The sequence below is a fragment of the Sciurus carolinensis genome, chromosome 17, assembly GCF_902686445.1.
Source record: "Sciurus carolinensis chromosome 17, mSciCar1.2, whole genome shotgun sequence".
NCBI lineage: Eukaryota > Metazoa > Chordata > Mammalia > Rodentia > Sciuridae > Sciurus > Sciurus carolinensis.
This window is the reverse complement of record NC_062229.1, coordinates 44,092,187-44,111,756: the sequence shown is the minus strand read 5'-3', so window position 1 is coordinate 44,111,756 and position 19,570 is coordinate 44,092,187. Positions and strand designations below refer to the sequence as shown.

The 19,570-nt window shown below is 33.7% G+C and overlaps 1 protein-coding gene across 2 annotated transcripts in view; it reads left to right on the top strand.

The window, feature by feature from the left end:
- The window catches only part of Ube2e2 (ubiquitin conjugating enzyme E2 E2), a 290,807-nt gene that overhangs the window by 154,255 nt on the left and 116,982 nt on the right, over positions 1–19,570 (top strand). The window lies entirely within an intron of this gene.

Sequence of the window (19,570 nt, the reverse complement as noted above, 5' to 3'; positions counted from 1 at the left end):
TATCCTGTGACACTGAAATTACATACAAAGTAATTGGACAAATGCCCAGAGAGATTTATGCATGACTAGTTGTGCAACATTTTGTGTAGTAGTACCCTACATTTCCAGCAGTGAGAATTTAGATAAATTATAGCAAATCTATTCAACAGAATGAATAGGCAATCATTAAAATGTTGATATAGACACATATAAACATGGGAATAGTTGCATTCTCTGTTAAAGTGGTTATACAACTGTATGCAAAGCTGTAAACAAAAAGTTTCAGAAGGAAGAGTACCGAATAATAGAAATTATTTCAAGGTAACTTTCCTCTCCTTCCTCTTACCTGCATTTTGTGTAATTTTATTTTTGAACACTTTTATTGTTTTGTTTTGTTTTGTTTTATTTTGTTTTGGGGTGCTGAGGATCAAACCCAGGGCCTTGTGCTTACAAGGCAAGCACTCTACCAACTGATCTATCTCCCCAGCCCCAAACACTTATTATTGTTCCAACCACAACCCGAACCCCCAAAAAGGAGAACCATAATAAAATAATATTAAGTTCTGTTCTAATCCAGTAGGGTAGGAGAATTGGATTTAAGAAACATTTTCCATAGGAAATTTATTTTAGTCATATCTACAGAAGAACAAAAATTGGGCAAACATCATTGCCCTATGTAAATTTATGATTACACAAATGGTAAGCCTTGACTCCATGTACAAATAGAGAAACAACATGTATCCCATTTGTATACAATAATAAAAAAAAAAAATTGGGATACTTCACATAGTCAACCTGCTAAGTAAACTTTATAGTTTTGCTGTATCATCCTACATTTTCCAAGGTGTTATAGAATTTAATTTGCCTGAGGCCAGGGCTATCCTTACGAATGCATGGCATAGGAAATCACCACATAGGTATAATTTGAGGGAGCCTGGAAGGAATTAAATCCCTCACCAACCAGGTGTAATTTGAGGGAACCTAGGAGTCTCCCTCCCCTTCAAATCTTCCTCATTCCTTTCTCATTCCTGCCACAGGCTTAAGATAGAACCAATAAAAGTATATTCTTTGGAGACTGGGAATGTAGCTCTGTGGCAGAGCCTAACTTACCTAATGCCCTTGAGTTCAATTCCCATACTGGGGGTAGAGGGAGTGTATTCTTTAATTCAAGCATCTTTTTCTTCCTGTGCCCCCACTTTTTTTTTTTAAATGAAAAATTAGGTAGAGGTGTTATGTCAAGTTACTACTGCCCCTTTTTTGGTGAATTAATTCATGAGCTTAATCTACTTTATAGTAGATTTAAGTTTTTGAAGCATCGGGCAATCCATGTGAGGGTCTTGAAGGAACAGAAGAAGTACTGACGTCTGGGACCCAGTACATAGGAAACCATAGGGGAAGGATTTTCTTTCCATTTTGCTTTTCCCTATGTCATATAAAGATTATTTTCCAAATAATTAGATGAACGAAATACATTATTATGACAGCATATTTCCATAACATAATTGTAATAGCAGATTTGCAAATGATGAGTGCTAGGTACAGGTTTTATTATTATGTGTTTCTAGTGTCTGTTGCCAGCTGATTTAGATTAGACTTAATCATATCAAAATGTCTAATAACATTGATCACCAGTGCTAGCATCTCAAGTCTTTCCCTCTCTTCTGACTTTTAATACATCTTGGAAAAACATTTGTGTGATCCTGGTGTCCTCTCTGGTCATCTGCAGTCTCAAGAGTGTTATTTTCAATCCTCTTCTGTGCATTTTGCAGTGGGAGGACTTATTCTTTTTTGAAACTGTTTACTTCCTTAGCTTTCGTGTAGTCTGTGTTTCTTTGTCCTCTCCCATCTCCAACTATTTCCTATTTGACACTTCAGTTGGTTACTCTTCAAATCTGTAATTGGACATTCATCAAAGCTCAGTTATTGGCCCTTTGCTTTTCTTTTCATACATTCTTCACTTTGATGATGGGCTTAATCAACTTAAACAATTACCTCTCATATTTGACTCAAATCTTTCTCTTCATTATTGTGTTTCTCCATCTCAGTCTCTTAGAAGAACTTCCTTCTTTGAGGATATCTCACTGTTGGACTTGGTATACTAAAAATTGAAGTCCTTTCTTTTTCCTTTAAAATCTCTTATTTTCTTCTTTAGGCATCACAACTATCTCTGGTTATTGTGTCTCAGACCCTAAGATCTTTGTTTCTTTTTTTTTTTTTAATAATTTGCTGCTCAATTCACCATAGCCAGATTGTGGAACCAACCTAGATGCCCTTCAGTTGATGAATGGATAAAGAAACTGTGGCATATATATACAATGGAATTGGGGCTGGGGAGATAGCTCACTCGGTAGAGTGCTTGCCTTGCACGCACAAGGCCCTGGGTTCGATCCCTAGCACCCAAAAAAAAAAAAAAAAAAAAGAAAGAAACTATATACAATGGAATATTACTCAGCCATAAAGAATGATAAAATTATGGCCTTTGCAGGCAAATGGATGAAATTGGAGAATATCTTGCTAAGTGAGATAAGCCAATCTCAAAAAGCCAAAGGAAGAATGATCTCGCTGATAAGTGGATGATGATACGTAATGGGGCGTGGGAGGGGTTAGTTTTAGGGTTAGAGTTAGGGTTAGGGAGGGGGGGCAAGAATGGGGGAAGGAAGGACTGTATAGAAGGAAAAGAGGGATGGGAGGGGTGGGGGAAGGGAAAAAATAACAGAATGAATCAACCAACATTACCCTATGTAAATTTATGATTACGCAAATGGTATGCCTTTACTCTATGTCCAAACAGAGAAACAACATGTATCCCATTTGTTTACAATAAAAAAAAAATAATTTCACCATCTCCTACACATTCTGCATTAAGTCAAATTTCTATTGTCTGTAAATGACAGAATCTAAATAAAGTATTTTGTTACAGCATCCCAGGTGAACTAAGACAGTATTTGGTGACTAAGACCTGAAGACTTTCATGATCTTGGATACAATTTAGAAGGTGTTAGGCTGCTGGACTTGCCAAATAATCCTACTCTTTTATGTAGGGGTAGAGTAGCATGTATGATATTTCTGGCCAATTCCATTGTAGAGTAGACTATAGTTAGGCTCTCTAACCGAAACTTCCTGCTAGTTATGTTTTAGTTGTAGTCAAGGTCATGAACATCCTGAATTTAGCATGTGTATTCCAGGTCATAAATATTTGTGAGTGTGTGCTAACTTATATAATCTGTTGGCAGTATGCCTTCTTTGTCTAGCCTGCATATAAAAAAGACTTATGGAAAGATGCTGGGGGCTGGAGACTAGAATTGCTGCCGCCTCCGAATAAAGCATGTCTACTATCCCAACTGTGCTTGGCATCTTCTTTCACCTGCCAGAATTCCAAATCTATTTCCCAGGGTCTGAGCCTCTGCCCAACACATATTTTCAGTACTGTTTATTTCCCTAATATAATTTGTTTCTAATGTCTTTGTTTTGTTTTTTGTTTATAGATGAACCCTTTATTGGAAATGCTGGCAAAGATATTAGATGCAGGTGAAGATGTTGCATTCATTTGCCTCTTGAGATAAAATCCTGATTAAAGTCCTTCAATCCTGATTAGGTCCTCTAAATGCTAACTTGCATGCAGAGGTACATCATATAGTCTGTATCAGTATTTCTTTAATTTACAAGTCTGATCTGTCAGTGTGTTGTGAAATTAAATCAGAGGGTCTAATATCATTTGCTATTACAGTATGGGATGGGAGAGGATAGAAATACAGTGCTTTTCATAAGTGTTGTTTCTTGAACCTGAAGTTACGTGTGTGTATGCCATTGGGTAGTGAGGTACACTGCATTTCTATGGGTCATGGAGGAGAATGTTTGAAATTAATAGATTTTTTTAAAATGATGGTGTACTATAATAAAATGTACACTGTAGGATTATACTGGCTTTGAATTTATGACTTCTTGAGGGGCACTTAAGTAGATAAAATTTAGCCTATTTTATATTTCTGAAATTATTCTGTACAGAATTGTCAGGCAAGATAGTAACAGAAGAAAATTCTCTTTGCTGAAAAGCAGATCCTAAGCTAGGCATTCTTTCAACACAGACTGTTTTCTGGAGTTGTTCAAAATCACTGCTATAGATCTTCCATGTTATTTTATATTAGACTCCTTGAATCTTCAGAACAACAGTAGAGAGAGATGTGATGTGATGATCACAGCAGTAATGATTCTAAATGCCAAATTTAACAGTGTTTAAGTCCTGCTGTTACTTTGCAGATGATACTTAAATATAGTTAAGGTTCCCTTGGCAGTAAGGATGTTCGATTAAAGGCTTTAACACCTGTTCTGGTCTTTCTGACTTTCTCTTTCACATATGTAACTTTCCTAATTAACTTGTAAGAACTCCGAAGCTTTGCTCTTTCTGCTTATGCAGTTGCTTCTAATATAGAGAGGGGTTATGACCCCCTTACCTTCAGATGTACATTTTGTGTTGTTATACCTGGACAGTGATGGGTTGTCAACATGTGGCATACTTCCTCTTAGAAAAGGTCTCTTTTGGGTCCAACACAGTACTGCATAGAGGGGAAGCTTCTCAGGACTTGAAATAACACAAGAAAATATCTCATAAGAATCATTTGGAAAACTTAATAATTTGCAGGTGTTGCTTGAGAGTTTTTTTTTTTTTTTTTTTTTTTTAATAAAGTGGACCTACAAGATTATTACTACTTGCCTGCTGTGCATAGACTTTTGAAAGGACCCAAACCTGACCATGAGCATCAAGGGAGCCCATTTTCCTTAACATCATGACTTTTGTTTCTGGTAGAACTTGACAGACAATAGGTGCTGAATAAATGTTTGTAAAACGAGTGAATGGATCATTGATTTAATTGACATTTGCTTCTCTTGAGGCACCTGCTTAGTTGATTTGAATTACATGGTACCAAGTACAAGGGGGAAACTCCCTTACCTCTCCCTCTTTCTCAGATCTGCAGAGGTCTCAACACTTGAACTCTCTCCTCAGTTAAGAGGTTTTAGTTAGTCACTGACAAAATGACTTCTACAGGTGTGCTACTACATCTGGGCATGTAAATACAAAAACAATGTTTTAGACATAAAGATGGGAACAGATGCTTAAGGGAGAGAGTCCATGATGAAAAATTAGAACAAGTACTCCTCATCTACTATAGAACTTAAAATTTTATAACCTGATTATTAGTTTCAATTGTCTATAAGTACAAGCTCTTTGAAAATCTGTGTCTATTCGTATTTGTAACCACCATAGCCTCTGACCTAAGGTATTACACATAGTAGGAGCCCAGGAATTGCTTAATGAAAGTATGAATGAATCTGGTCGCCCAGAAGGAACTCTAAATAAAATGAAAGAATTGAACTAGAAGTCTTCTAGAAAGAAGAGGCCCTTCTATCTCTCAAGTTTAGTGATCCTGTGATTTGGAAAAGTAATCTTAATTGAAACCTCATCATGTCCTTAAGATGTATATATAGTTTGAAATTCGGAGACACTTTTATATGGTAGTGGAAATGAAAAAGTAATCAGAGGCACTAGAGGATCCAGAGTTGAGCACTTCTAATTAGCAATGCCAGGTAATGTATCACTGTTTCTTGTCATCTGTATTGTTCATAGTGGTAACTTCAAGACAGAACTTTGGTTTTCATAGAGTCTTCACTATCCACACCAGAACCACTTGTAAAAATGCAAGAATAATGAATTGATTCGTGATTTTTCTGTTGATATATACACATGAATTTCAGGAAGTCGTTTTGATTCCCCATTCCTCTCCAGGAAAGGATGATCTTTTACATGTGTATCTTTCTGTCTTTGTAGTTAGTCCCACAAAACCTTTAACTAGGTGTTGCCTAGTCAGGAACAGGGTAAATTTGAGGAAGGTAAGGAAATGTTTTTAGACATGTGAAAAGAAGATCATGTGGATGGATCATGTGGAAAAGGAAAAATCTTTAATCCTTTTATTCTCAAACACTTAAGGGCAAAAGTTATAAGAAGCAAGATTTTACTTTAGTATTGGGAAGAACTTTTCTGAAGTTTGAGTTCTGAAAGGGGCATGATCTTTTGTGTGCATTAGAAGTGCTCAAGTAATGATTGTTATGTAGGGTATTTCTTTGTTAGCTTTGAGATCAGCTAAGTGACCTGAGAATCTGTAATTCTTGAGTACACCAGAAAATATTTTAGTGTGTGTTTATAGTAGTCACTCTTAATGTATTTAGGTAATGATTGATATCTATTTTACTCAAGCATAACTTGGCTTAGGAGACAGGTCTTATCTAAAAATGAAACATAACAGGAATAAATGCAAGGCACCAAGTGTGACTTTTTCAAATAATGACATAGTTATTGAATGAGAAAAATGGTTATAGGTAGTGACAGCAGGAGATTTGTTTACCAATCTTGGTTAAAGACCAGGACATTTGTTGGTAGGTGAGTAAAACATTACTGGGTTGCCAATAAAAACTAATGGGCTTTTATATAATATTGAATGAATAAACATTTTAAAAATTAGAGACATGTGTACCTATTTGAAACCAGGGTGATGAGTGCAAACTGGTAGTTGATGTTGATCGAACCACACTCCAGATCATTAAGTTCTTTAGGAGATACTTTTTTTTAAGTGATAATTTTCTAGATAGCTTCAGAGGAGAGGTGACTGAATGTTCAGAAAAAGAGAATGAGGGGTAAAATGACTGTGTTGGATAACATGGAGATAGGTTCTTTATGAGAGCTGCCACTTGAATATTGAAGTATATATTTGCTTGAAATATATAGATATATATTTGAAGGTTAACCTGAATTGGTTATAAATGTATTTTACAGTGGTGGAGAGAGAGAAATAACCAATTCTGCCACCACTCAGCAGCAACTCACTGCCACCAGTCCAATGTTAATAGACTGGTTTTCTAAAGAAATCAAAAGTTCATGTGTTTTATGGAAATGTAAAAATAATGAGCAGGTAAACAAACATTTCTGAGAATTAGATATTTTTCTGTTTGTGACCCTATATAGAAAAGAAGAAAAAGAAAGTCTTCGAGGGGACCACAGAAAGTTATTTCAATTGCTTGTAGGTTATTAGGTGGAAGACAAGGTTCAACTTTTTTTTTTTTTTTTTTCCCCCAGAAGGCTAAGGAAACAGGGACTAGTGGATGAAAGCTGTAGGAAGGCAGGTTTTCTTGAAAGGAGACTTTAACAATTAGAACAGAGTAGAAATAGAAAAGTATAGGCTATTTGCTGGAAATTCTTCTATATCTAGAAAGGTGGTATTCAAGCAGATGGTGGATGGGTGATGAATTGTCAAGAATGTCCACTGAAGGGTCTAGACAAGATGACATTTCAAGTTCCTTCCTATCATGAGATTCTTAAATCACTAAGATCTGGGTCCCTGTTTAACTGTTCTTCTAATCTTCACTTTTATGTTCGTTATGAGAGTTAACACCCTCCTATATTGGACAAGTCAATATATTATTCTTAAAGGCTTGTGTTTTCAGTGGGTGTGTACTTATAATATATAACAAAGTTTCATTGGTTTGTACTTTTTGTTTAAAAATGTTTCTTTTATGTTAAGGAATCACAGCTTACATAATCAAAGCTTTAGGGTCTAAAGTTGTAATTGTTCTGTTCTTCTACCACATATGAGACAGTTTGATAGCTAGTACCGTAACTAAAGCCAGTTTATTCCGTTTCTAACCCCGCAGCCTTCTTGGAGTACTAGTTAGCAGTGCAAAGTGAAGTGAACTAAAGATAATTTAAAAAAAAAAATCCTTAGTTGGAATTATCTTAATTTTTCATTATTTATCCTAATAGTAAGAATATGAAAACAGAACTATGCTATTTCACTTCTCTTTTCTAGTATATGTAACCTTTTGTCAGGCATTAATATAGGAGTCAATCTATTTTTGTTACAACCTTGTTTCAATAGTTCACAGTTGTTTCTCTTATCAGGCTGAAAGTTAAATCATTTTATCAGCCTACATAAAACCTCTTGGTCTTACTTTCCCTTTATAACTGGTTACCTTATAACACATTAATGCTGTAATCTGTATAATATGTGTGTAACCAATGATATATTCATTTCTAAATCAGTTGTAATAGGTACTAGGTCCTTAAAATGCGTATATTAAACTGGAAATTAGGCAATTAAAATTGCCTTCTAAATGTAAAAAAATCTCCATTGTAACATTCATTTGAAAATAAATATCACATTCCTTCCTAAATCTAAAATCAGAAATAGTAGGACATGGTGTCATCTGTCTATTAGGAGTAAAGACCCTGCCTCATACTAAAACCAGTATCTCCCCTCCTCCATCTCTTCGATTTGTGATCCTTAGGGAGGATCATTTTGCCTGGCTTATTTAGTTATTGAATCTGGTGGTTAACCTCTTGAAAAGGTGAGTGAGAAGCACTACTGAGAATTTTGAGAGTATTGAGAGTGAGTGAATATTTTCCCTTTTAAAGTTTTGTTCCCTAATTTGAAGGGATAAATAATATTTGAATTTTTGTTTGATTCTGCAGAAAAAAAATTATTTTTTTCTGTCATTGTGTAGAAAATAACCAAATTGTATAAGATAAGGAACCACTTCTCTGTGTTCAAACTTATGTAAGCCAAAGAAATAAGAGAAAAACTATGTAATGTATAATACAGTATTAATGGAAAGATAGCAGTGACTTCCAGTTATCTTATTGAGGTACAAATGATTTTCTAACTGAATTCATGTATCTGGTCAGCCATTAAAGAATCAGTCAACTGGAGTTCCTAGTCTCATAGAGACCCATACTTAGAGAGGAGGGAAAGATAAGAATTACATCCAACTTTTCCTCAAACCATGCAGAGAATGGAATGAAATGCTTAAAGTTTTGAGAGGAGGAAAAAAATCCCTCCAACTTAGAATTCTGTAACCTGTGAAATCAAATTTTAAAAGTGAGGAAAGAATAGGGATATAGCTCGGTGCTAGAGCACTTGCCTACCATGTGCCCTCAGTGTGACCCTTTGTGACCAAAGGTGGGAAAAGAGAAAGAGGGAGAGATTAAGAGTTTCTCAGATGAACAGATGTTAAAGGAATTTGTCAGCAGACATGCCTTGCAATAAATGTTAAGTTTTCAGAGAGAAGGAAAATGATATAGATAAGAAATTTAGATCTACATTAAGAAAGGAAGAGCATTATGAAGTACAGGTAGAATAAAGAACTTGTTTCTTATTCTTGATCTAATAATTTGTGCTTCATAATGATAGAAATAATATATTCAATATGTGTGTATATATACTTAAGCATTAATGAAATGAATGATAACAAGGGATGAGAGGGAAGATTTAGGGTTATTTTAAGTACATGTATTAGCTGTAAAATGGTATATATTTGCATGAGATATATATATGTATACATACATATATACTCACACACATATATGCACATGTATATACACACATATTGAATATACATATATATGTGTGTATATACATGTGTATATATATATATGTATATTTGAAAGTGAACCTGAATTGGTTATAAATGTATATTGCACACTTCAGAAAAATCATTAAAATAGAAGTATAACTGATAGTTTTAAGAAAGGAGAGAAAATGGAACTATATAAAATTCTCAATTAAAAACTAAAATGTAGAAAAGAGTGCAAGACAAAACTGGGAACAAAAAACAAGGGTAATGAATAGAAAATAAGAAATAAGTATGTATTAATTCAGCTGTAATCAGTAGTCACATTGAATGTCATTGGACTAAATGCACCAATTAAACAACATTGTCAGAGTAGATCAATAGCAAGACACAACTATATGTTATCTACAAATAACCCAATTTCAAAACCACATGTAGAGTAAAAATAAATTGTTGCAGAGGAATATAACATGCTAATACTAGTCAAAAGAAAGCTATATTAACTGCATTAATTTCACAAGTAGCCAACTCCACAGCACGGATAGTTATTAGGGATGAAGGGAAGGCATTACATAATAACAAGGGTCATTTCTCCCAAGAACTAATAGTACTGCAAAGAGAAATAGATGAATTGACTATTAAAGTTGGAAACTTCAAACCCCCCGACCCCTGTCAGAAATGGACAGATTCAGCAGGCAGAAAATCAGTAAGGACATAGTTGAAGTCTAAATGGCACCATCAGTCAACTGAATATAATGGAAATCTATCGACTGCTTTGTCCAATAATAATAGAATATACATTATTCTCAAGCTCACTTGAAACATTCACCAAGATAGACTACATTTTTGGCCCTGAGACATACCTTAATCAGGTGAAAGAATAGAACTTATACAATGTATGTTCTCAGATAACAATAGAATTAAACTAGAAGTCAACAATATAAAGAGAGCTGGAAAATTCCCAGATTCCAAAGTTAGACTGTAGAGTTCTAAATAATGCATAGGTAAAAGAAGAAATTACAAGAGAAAGTGAAAGATAATTTGAATTGAATGGAAATGAAGATAGAGCTTACTGAAATTTATGAGATAGAGCAGAAGTGAAGCAGTGTATACAGGAAAAAAAATTAGCATTGAAAGCATATACTATAAAAAAGAAGATCTAAAGTCAATAATTAAGTTTCTACCTTAGATTAATAATCTAAGTTCCTACAAGAGGAACAAGTAAAACAAAAGTAATCAGAAGAAAAATTATAAAATTTAGAGCAGAACTTAATGAAATTTGAAACAGGAAATTAGTTAAGATCAATAACAAAAGCTAATTCTTTAAAAAGATCAATAAACTCAGTATGTGTATAGCCAAGCTAAGAACAAGACATAAGACATGAACATCAAAAACAAAAGAGAGGACCTCACTACAAATAGTAAGGTTATGAAAAGGATAATAAAGAAATATTATGAACAAGTCTGTGCCCTAAAATCTGATAATCTAGATGAAATGGATCAATTTTTGATTGACACAAGTGTGCTGCCAAAATTTATGTAAGAAGAAATGCTCAATCTGAATAGGCCTGTATATGTTAAATAAATTGAATCAATAAGTAATAACCTTCTAAAACTTAAGCCACCAGGCCCTTTTAGATACATAAGTGAATCCCACTAAACATTGAAATAGAAACAATTATACCAATTCTCTACACACTCTTTCAGAAAATAAAACAGTGAATATTTTCTAACTCATTCTATTAGGCCAGCATCATCATAATACCAAAACTAGACAAATATATTGCAAAAGAAGAAAAGTGCAGACCAATAAATCTCTTGAACATAGTTGCAAAAATTAACTGAACATTAGCAAACCAAATTCAACAATTTATAGAAGTAATTATACACTATAAACAAATGAGATTTATCTGGATATGCAAGGTTGGCTATCATTCAAAAAATCAACTAATGTAATCCAATCCATCAACTGGATAAAGAAGATTAATCACGTGACCATATCAATAGATACTGAAACAGCATTTAACAAAATCTAGTACTCATTCATGACTTAAAAACTCTCAGCTAAATAGAAATAGAGCAAAATGTGTTCAGCTAGATAAAGAACAACTGCAGTATACCTATGTATAACATATTCATGGTGAGAAATTTGACATCTTTTTGCTAAATCAGTAACAAAACAAGAATGTTCCCTTTTGCCACTCCTTTATAACATTATACTAGAATTCCTAGCTAATACAGTAAGACAGAAAAGGAAATAAAAGAAACATTAATATTGAAGGCAGAAGTAAAATTTGCTTACAGATGATATCATTGTATATGTAGAAAATCTGAATCAAGAAAAGAACCCAGAACTAATAAGCAATTGTAGAAAGTTGGGGTACAAAATTTGTAAACATACATTGCTTTCTGTATACCGGCAAAGAAATATGGAATTTAAACTTAAAACATAGCGCTATTTACTTTACTATCCTAAAAATTTAAATCTTTAGGTATGAATTTCACAAAATATATTTATATGAGGCAAAACTACAAAACTCTGATTTTAAAAAATCAAAGAGGAACTAAATAGATACTCCCTGTTCATGAATAGGAGGACCCACTATCACCAAGGTATCAGTTTTTCTCAACTTTACCTATAATATTCAACAGAATCCCAATCAAAATTTCAGCAAATTATTTTGTGGTTATTAACAAATTTATTCTAGGTCTTCCTCTTGTAGATTTGTTATCAAGCAACACAGTGAATACCCTTTTAGTTAGTTTTCAGTCAGAAGTTTTCATGACCTCAGTGATAAAGTGGAATCTTCCTAGAGAACACATTCATAAAGGACAGTAATAAGAATTCATCCTGTAAAGGATAGGATTTGAGACTGACTCTTTGAATGAAGCATCTGTGTAGTGCTTAAGAATATAGATTCTGGGTGCAGGCTTCCTGAATTTAAATCTTAATCTCTTTCACCTTCTAGCTGTGACCCAGGCAAGTTATTTAATCTTAACCTCTTTGCCTTGGTCCTGATGTGTCATGTGGTGATAATAAAAACATCAACCTCATGGTATTATTAGTGAAGGAAAAAGTTTCATTTGTATAAAAAGTTTTTAGAATAGCATCTGGCTAACATTAGGTGCTTAAATTATTGTTGGTAGTGTTTACTTCATATAGTTCACAGTTTACAAGAGTCATCAAAACCAGCAGGTAATTTGTGAAATGCTATGCCATTGTCAGAGAATTGACTGAGTGGGTATACATTTGGCCAGTACATCTTAACAAATGTATGGGTAATTCTGCTGTACTTGGAGAAACTACAGGAATAGAGAGTCATTGGAGGCTGTTCAGCAGTGAAGCGAGACAGGACAAGTGATCTCTTGAGAAAGAAAGAAAATCTGTTGGGTGTCTTTAGAGAGAATTGGAAGTTGGAGATTAGAAATTAAAAGTCTTTGGAGTAGGGGCTTGTAATATGACAGAGAAATTTTTGTCAAGCTTTGGTGTAAAAAAAACACTTTGAGATGTTGAGCCTGTATGACTCAGAGTGATGGCACTGTTGAAAGAACAAAGGTCAGTTAGGTGAATGAGTTTGCTGCTGGTTTGTTTTGTTTAATATGATTGAGGGCCACTCAGTTTTATACCCAGTGACCTGTTTAAAGATGTTCATCCCAAGGTTTCTTCTGGACGAGAGTCAGAGAAGCAGAGGCTGCCTAAAGGATGATTGCTACCAGTCAGGCTTCGGTTTCTCAGCTAAACTCACATAACAAGAATTCTCCATTTAGAGTGTCTGAGGCACTGACATTGAGATTGCAGCCCTTGAAATTCTGTATCACTGCATCATTTGTTTATGTCTACTGGCATTATAACTTTCCATTGTTTGCCATTTTCTTGTTTTTAACCTTACTATTTATTGTAGAATCAGACTTTTAGTTTTGTTTCCTTTCTTTTTTTTTTTGGAGGTGCTGGGGATTTAAACCCAAGGCAAGGCAAGCACTCTACCAACTGAGCTATCTCCCCAGCCCCAGTTTTGTTTCCTTTCAAGGCTAAGTTAGAACTCAAACTAAGTTCTATCCAGGAAACCTTTCCTCTTAGTTTCCACTATTGTATATAATCATGTGATGAACATACTACTGCTCTATTATATTCATTTAAAATCTATTTAGAGACTTTGCAGTAAGCTACTGCTGTTATGCTTTTTTTTATGTTGTATGCAGTATGTGGGCATTATTGATGAGTTGTGGAGACCAAAAAACTCCTAGCATGTACATTTTATCTTAATGAAGAAATATTATCATTTAAATATTTTAACTTTTATATCCATATTTCATATTCTCACATAAGATGTCAAATCCACTTTTTCTATTTCTTTAGAAATGTCATTTTTTTCTCCAGATTATTGTTCCTATTTCTCCTTCATCTGTCCTTGCCATCACAAATAAATTACCACAAGAATAAATCTTTTCTTAGGTAAAAAGAGAAATGAAATATCTACTTAATAAAACTTTTCTTAAAAAATCCCTTGATGTCTGAAAAAGAATCTAATTTTTTTTTTTAATAAGAAGAAATATCCCTGTACACATAGTTTTGGAATCATCCATTAAGTTTACAGCTGAATTCCAAGTATTCAAAGATGTTTTAATATATTAGCCAACATTTTTACATCCTATAAGAATTAAATCCAGGGGTTGGGAATTAGTTCATTGGCAGAGCTCTTGCCTAGCACATGTAAGATCTTGGCTTCAATCTTTACCCTGGGATTGGAGAACCAAAAATTAAATCCATTGTATAAACATTGGGAGAAGGATGTTTATTATAGCCTTGTGAATTAATTAGAGAGTGTAACATATTTTTAGGAACTTGTGAGGCATTGTAAAAGCAATTTGTGAACACTATCCACTTTTTCTTTCACTACCTCAATGGAGTTGGGTTTTCTTTAAGTTTATTTAAAAGAAAGTACTGTATAACAGTATTTTTTTTAAATTATTACTACCATCAACAGCAATGGGCATATGAACAAAGGCAATGGTCTCTGCCTAGTTTTCCAGAAACTCTAGGCTCCTCACAGTCTATTACCAGAGACAAAGAGTACATATATTTGAGGAGCTCTTTGAGTGACACTAATATTTGCCTATGAAAAACAGGTTTTTTTTTCTTAATTTGGAGTCATACCTCTAAATTAACCTGCTCAGTCATTTTATGAGTCAGTGCATATTCAACTTGGGTAAGTTTATAAAATTTAAGGTGAGTTTCACAACAGTTTCACCTCTCCCTTTTCTTTTCTTTCCTCAGCCCTTTCTCACCTTCCATCCCCAGTCTTCCACTTCTTCTAAACTGTAGTCAGGTATTTGAACTATAGGGAATAAGAGTATGCAGGAGATGTGAGTCAGGGAAAAACAGCACAAGGAAGAAAGTAATCAGTTTTTAAATTGTTTAAACTATTCTTTGTTTTTGTTTGTTTCATTTTTTAGTCATTGTTTTTTTAAGCCATGGAACCCTTTGGTCAAGCAAAATTTGATCCAGGATTCTAGAACATCTAAAAGGTGGGCTGTTCTATTTGCAGGGATACAAAGCTGAGCCCTCCTCACTACAAGACTCCCTGCTCTTCTGAGTAAGAATAGGGGTCGTAGAGGAGGCTTTTGTATAACTTATGGCAACATCCTTTAAAAATCACTGTTCTTACTGAAGATTCATGCTGTTACAACACATTATTTTGAGTCCAACATAGAAGAAGGCTTATCACAAATTTCTGTGGTAATTCATAAGAAGAAATTAGTAATTTTGTTTGCAAGCTTAATATATGCAAGGTGTTAGAAAGCATAACTTTAAATAGATTTCAAAAATCAAATTACCAAACTTAGTTGACTTTTCTTGTTTTCCTTTTAAGATTGTCCATTTTCTAAAGAAAGGATGTGATGGGCCTGGGCTTGGTGGTGGAAGACTTCTGTCATCCCAGTGACTCAGGGGGTTAAAGCAGGAGGATTACAAATTCAAGGCCAGCTTCAGCAACTTAGGGAGATAAGTTACTTGGCCAGACCCTGTCTCAAATTTTAAAAAATAATAATAAAATAAAAGGACTAGGAATGTAGCTCAGTGTTGGAGCACCCCTGAGTTCAATAACCAGTAAACTCCCCTTTCCCAAAAAAGAAAGGAAGAATGTAGTTGCCAATTTTTGTTGCTTTTGGGAAATGGGATAAGTACTATGGAGAGATCTCAGTGATTTAAAATTTTCTGATACTTCTTAAGCTGTGGTCGTATGAGCTGTTAACTTTCTTGTCCTTTTCATAGATTACATAATACATTTAGTACAGAACTCTTACAAGTTGCATAATGATGTTTATAGATTTGTAATCATTTGATATATCTTTAAATTTCTTCTTTTAAAATATAAAATAGAGCTTTGCAATAACAATAAAATAATATAAAAAATTTGTGTTTGAAAAACACTTTATTTGCTTTATTAACTGCTTTGTATAGAAATACCATTCTGTTCTCAATATCCATTTGAATTACTAATTATTGCAAGCTGTAGGTCTGGGGCCTGAGTTTGATTTCTTTATTATCATAGTGATAACATTTGCAGAAGTGTGATTTTATGCTACTGAGTGGAAATAAAACTTCAGTAGAGTTTCAGATTAGTCCAAAATATTTTCAGTTACAATGTGGCCAAGTAGCCTACATACTGTAATACAAGCTGAGAAATAGTAATCAAAAGATTACTATGTAAGATTACTAAAAAAAAATACCTCATATAAAACCATCTTTAAATCTAATAATTTAACTGAAAAGCATGTAGGCAAACCCTACTAATTATTATCACATGGTAACATACAGTTTCTCTTCCCAAAGTTTTAAATGTTCTGCAGCTATAGTCAGAAATCAGTTTTTTCATAATTTCGGTAAAGTATTCCCTGTGTCTTATCAAATATAGTAACTATATTATAAATAGTGTCAAATTGTGAAGTGGTATGTATAGAGGGAAATAAAACAGATTACCGTAATTTTGAATAAATAGTTCCTTTTTAATTAATTAGCTAATGCTTTAATATTGTGATCTATAAAATGCCATAAAATACAAATTACTGTTTATTTGTTTGAGCATCCTATATATTGTGTAGGCAAGAGGGGAATAAATGAAAAGCCAAAAATTATAACATTATATAAATGTTTGAAATTTATTTCTAAAAATGAGTATTGCATTTGACTTAGATTTTAATATCAGGTGAGATGGTTTTTAGTTTTTAAATATTTGGAAGACATTTTATAAGTGATATGTGAATTATGTCTTCTTGTTGATAAAGTGTGACTATGAATCTGTCCACAACTTTATAATGTTTTATTTTTTCCTTTAATGTCTCAGCAAGATGCTTGCATTTATTCTTTCCTAATTTAGTAGTAGTTCCACATTTTAACTATTTTATATTCAATGAAAATTTACTTCAGTGTATTTAAAAGTACCTTCCTCCTAGCTCTTTAGCGATGTGTTTACACCATGGATTCATTTCCAAATAACAGTAGCACACAGATTTGTTTTCTGATACTTACTTTTTGTAGTTAATAATGAAATAGATTTTATATAGTCTGTCCTTATATGAGGATATCATAATTTTTTGATAACATAAGAAAAAGATTCTTGACTGTGCTGCATCTAAGTGTATTAAGCACCAAACTTGGCAGCTTTTGGTGCCTTTAACAGGTACTGTGTTCACATATGATAAAGGAAGCAAAAAGTAGATCTGACTTTTCAGAAAGTTTTGCCAGATCTTTATTCATTCAGCAAATAATTAAAGAAATTCAGATTCTGTTCCAGCACTTGGGGATACCACAGTGTACAAAGTCTTGTTCTCATGAGCGTGTTTATAAATTGAGGTAGATTTATACAGGCTGTTTGCATCCTATTGGCTGTGATTAGCTGAGTATTCATTGAAGTGTTGAAAATATCATGCAATATCAGGAATTTTTAAAAACAGATTGTCTTTATGGTTTTTTGACTTTTTTTTTTTTAACACTAAGCCAAGTTTTGGATTAGTTTAATACTCCCAAGTTATTCAACCCAAGGGAAAGACAGATTTAACAGAATGAGAGTAAATGAAAAATCTGTCCCATCATTGAGGTTCTTTTGTAAATTTACAACTCTTGAGGAAAGCTAATTAACTGAAGTACATCATATCTTGCCTTTTTCCAAGATGAAAATACAGGAATACATACGAACTGAATGGTAAAAATGTTAAACCATCCTGTTTGTAAGGAGGGAAAAAAGAGACTTCCTTTTCTTTCTCATTTCTATTTAAAATAAATCCTCAATATTATATGTGAGCTTTTATAGTATATAGTGAAACCTTTTTTATTTGGATATACAAACATAAAGATTTCCAATAGTTTAAAGCTAATATACATTATCTGAAGCTAATAGATGAATCATAATACTGATGGTTGCTTGAGCATAAGTTGATGCTTTTTAAACCAACTAATACACTTAACTATGGAAACCAACTAATACACTTAACTATGACATGTGAACAGTAGGTGTTCTGCTTATTTTTATTACAAGCTTTATACTTGTACAATTTTCTTACATGTTTACAATAATCTACATTAAGGTAGTGCTTAAATGTTTATTAAATGTGGTAGCCAAAGAGCTGTTTAAAAGGTACTTTAATCTCAATGTGGTGTCCATTTACTTGCTGAGTAAACATAACCTGGATTATGGTTTTTCTTGAAGTTTTAAATAATATTTCAATATCAAATATGAAGAGAATAAAATTTGCATCTCCAAAATGATGGAATTGTGCATCAGTGCCTCTAAAGCAAAGTCTAAAGTTGAACAGGTTTTAGTACAAAAAAAAAAAAAGAAACCTCCAGAGGTTGAGGAACTCATACTGCTTTCCACAGTGGTTGTACTGATTTACAGTCCCACCAACAGTGTAAAGGTGTTCATTTTTCTCCACATCCTTTCTAGCATTATTATTTGTTTTTATTTATTTATACATACATACCTACCAGGGATTGAACTTGGTCACTTAGCCAGTGAACTACATCCACAACCCATATTTGTATTTGATTTAGAGACAGGGTCTCACTGAGCTGCCTAGCACCTCCCCATTGCTTTTGTGTGTGTGCGTGTGCTGGGGATTGAACCCAGGGCCTCGTGCATGTGAGGCAAACGTTCTGAGCTACATCCCCAGCGCAGCGCATCCCCATTGCTGAGGCTGACATTGAACTCCTTCCTCAAGCTCCCAAGCTGCTGGGATTACAGACATGCTCTGTCACGCCCGGCTGTTATTTGTGTTCTTGATGACTGCCATTCTGAATGTTGTGAGATGAAATCTCAGTGCATTTTTTATTCGCATTTCCCTAATTGCTAATGATGTTAAACATTTTTTAATGTATTTGATGACCATTTGTATTTCTTCTTTTGAGAAGTATCTGTTTAATTCATTTGTTCATTTATTAACTAGATTGTTTGGGTTTGTTTGGGGTTTTTTTGGTATAAAGCTTTTTTTTTTTAGATTTTTAAAAATATATTCTAGATATAAATCTGCTGTCAGAAGAGTAGATAGTGAAGATTCTCTCCCTTTCTGTAGGTTCTCTCTTCACTTTCCTAATTGTTTCCTTTGCTGTGCAGAAACTTTTAATTAAATATGATATCATCCCATTTATTAATTGTTGGCATTATTCTTGAGATTTAGGGGGTCCTATTGAGAAAGTTGTGGCCTGTGCCTATATGCTGGGTTATTGACCCTACATTTTCTTCTAGGAGTTGCATAGTTTCTGGTCTAATTCCTAGGTCTTTGATCCATTTTGAGTTGATTTTTGTGCAGGGTGAGAAAGAAAAGGGCCTAGTTTCATTCTTCTACATGTGGATGACCTCTTTTCCCAGCACCGTTTGTTTATAAAACAAAAACAAAAACTGTCTTTTCTCCAATGTATGTTTTTGGCACCTTTGTCAAGGATCACATGACTATAGATGTATAGGTTTATATGTGTCTGTTTTTATGCTAGTACCATGCAGGTTTTTTGAAGTAACCAGTTTTTTTCATATGTTAACTTATTGAACAGATTTTATTGCTATAAACTGATGCATGATCTGCATATCCAGATTCATGAAATCAAAGTACTGTTCAACCAAATGTTCAGTATCTTGAAAGTAGTCTTGGTTTCATGTCTACTTACATTATTTGCCCCAGAACTCATGTTATTTCTCCTTGTAGT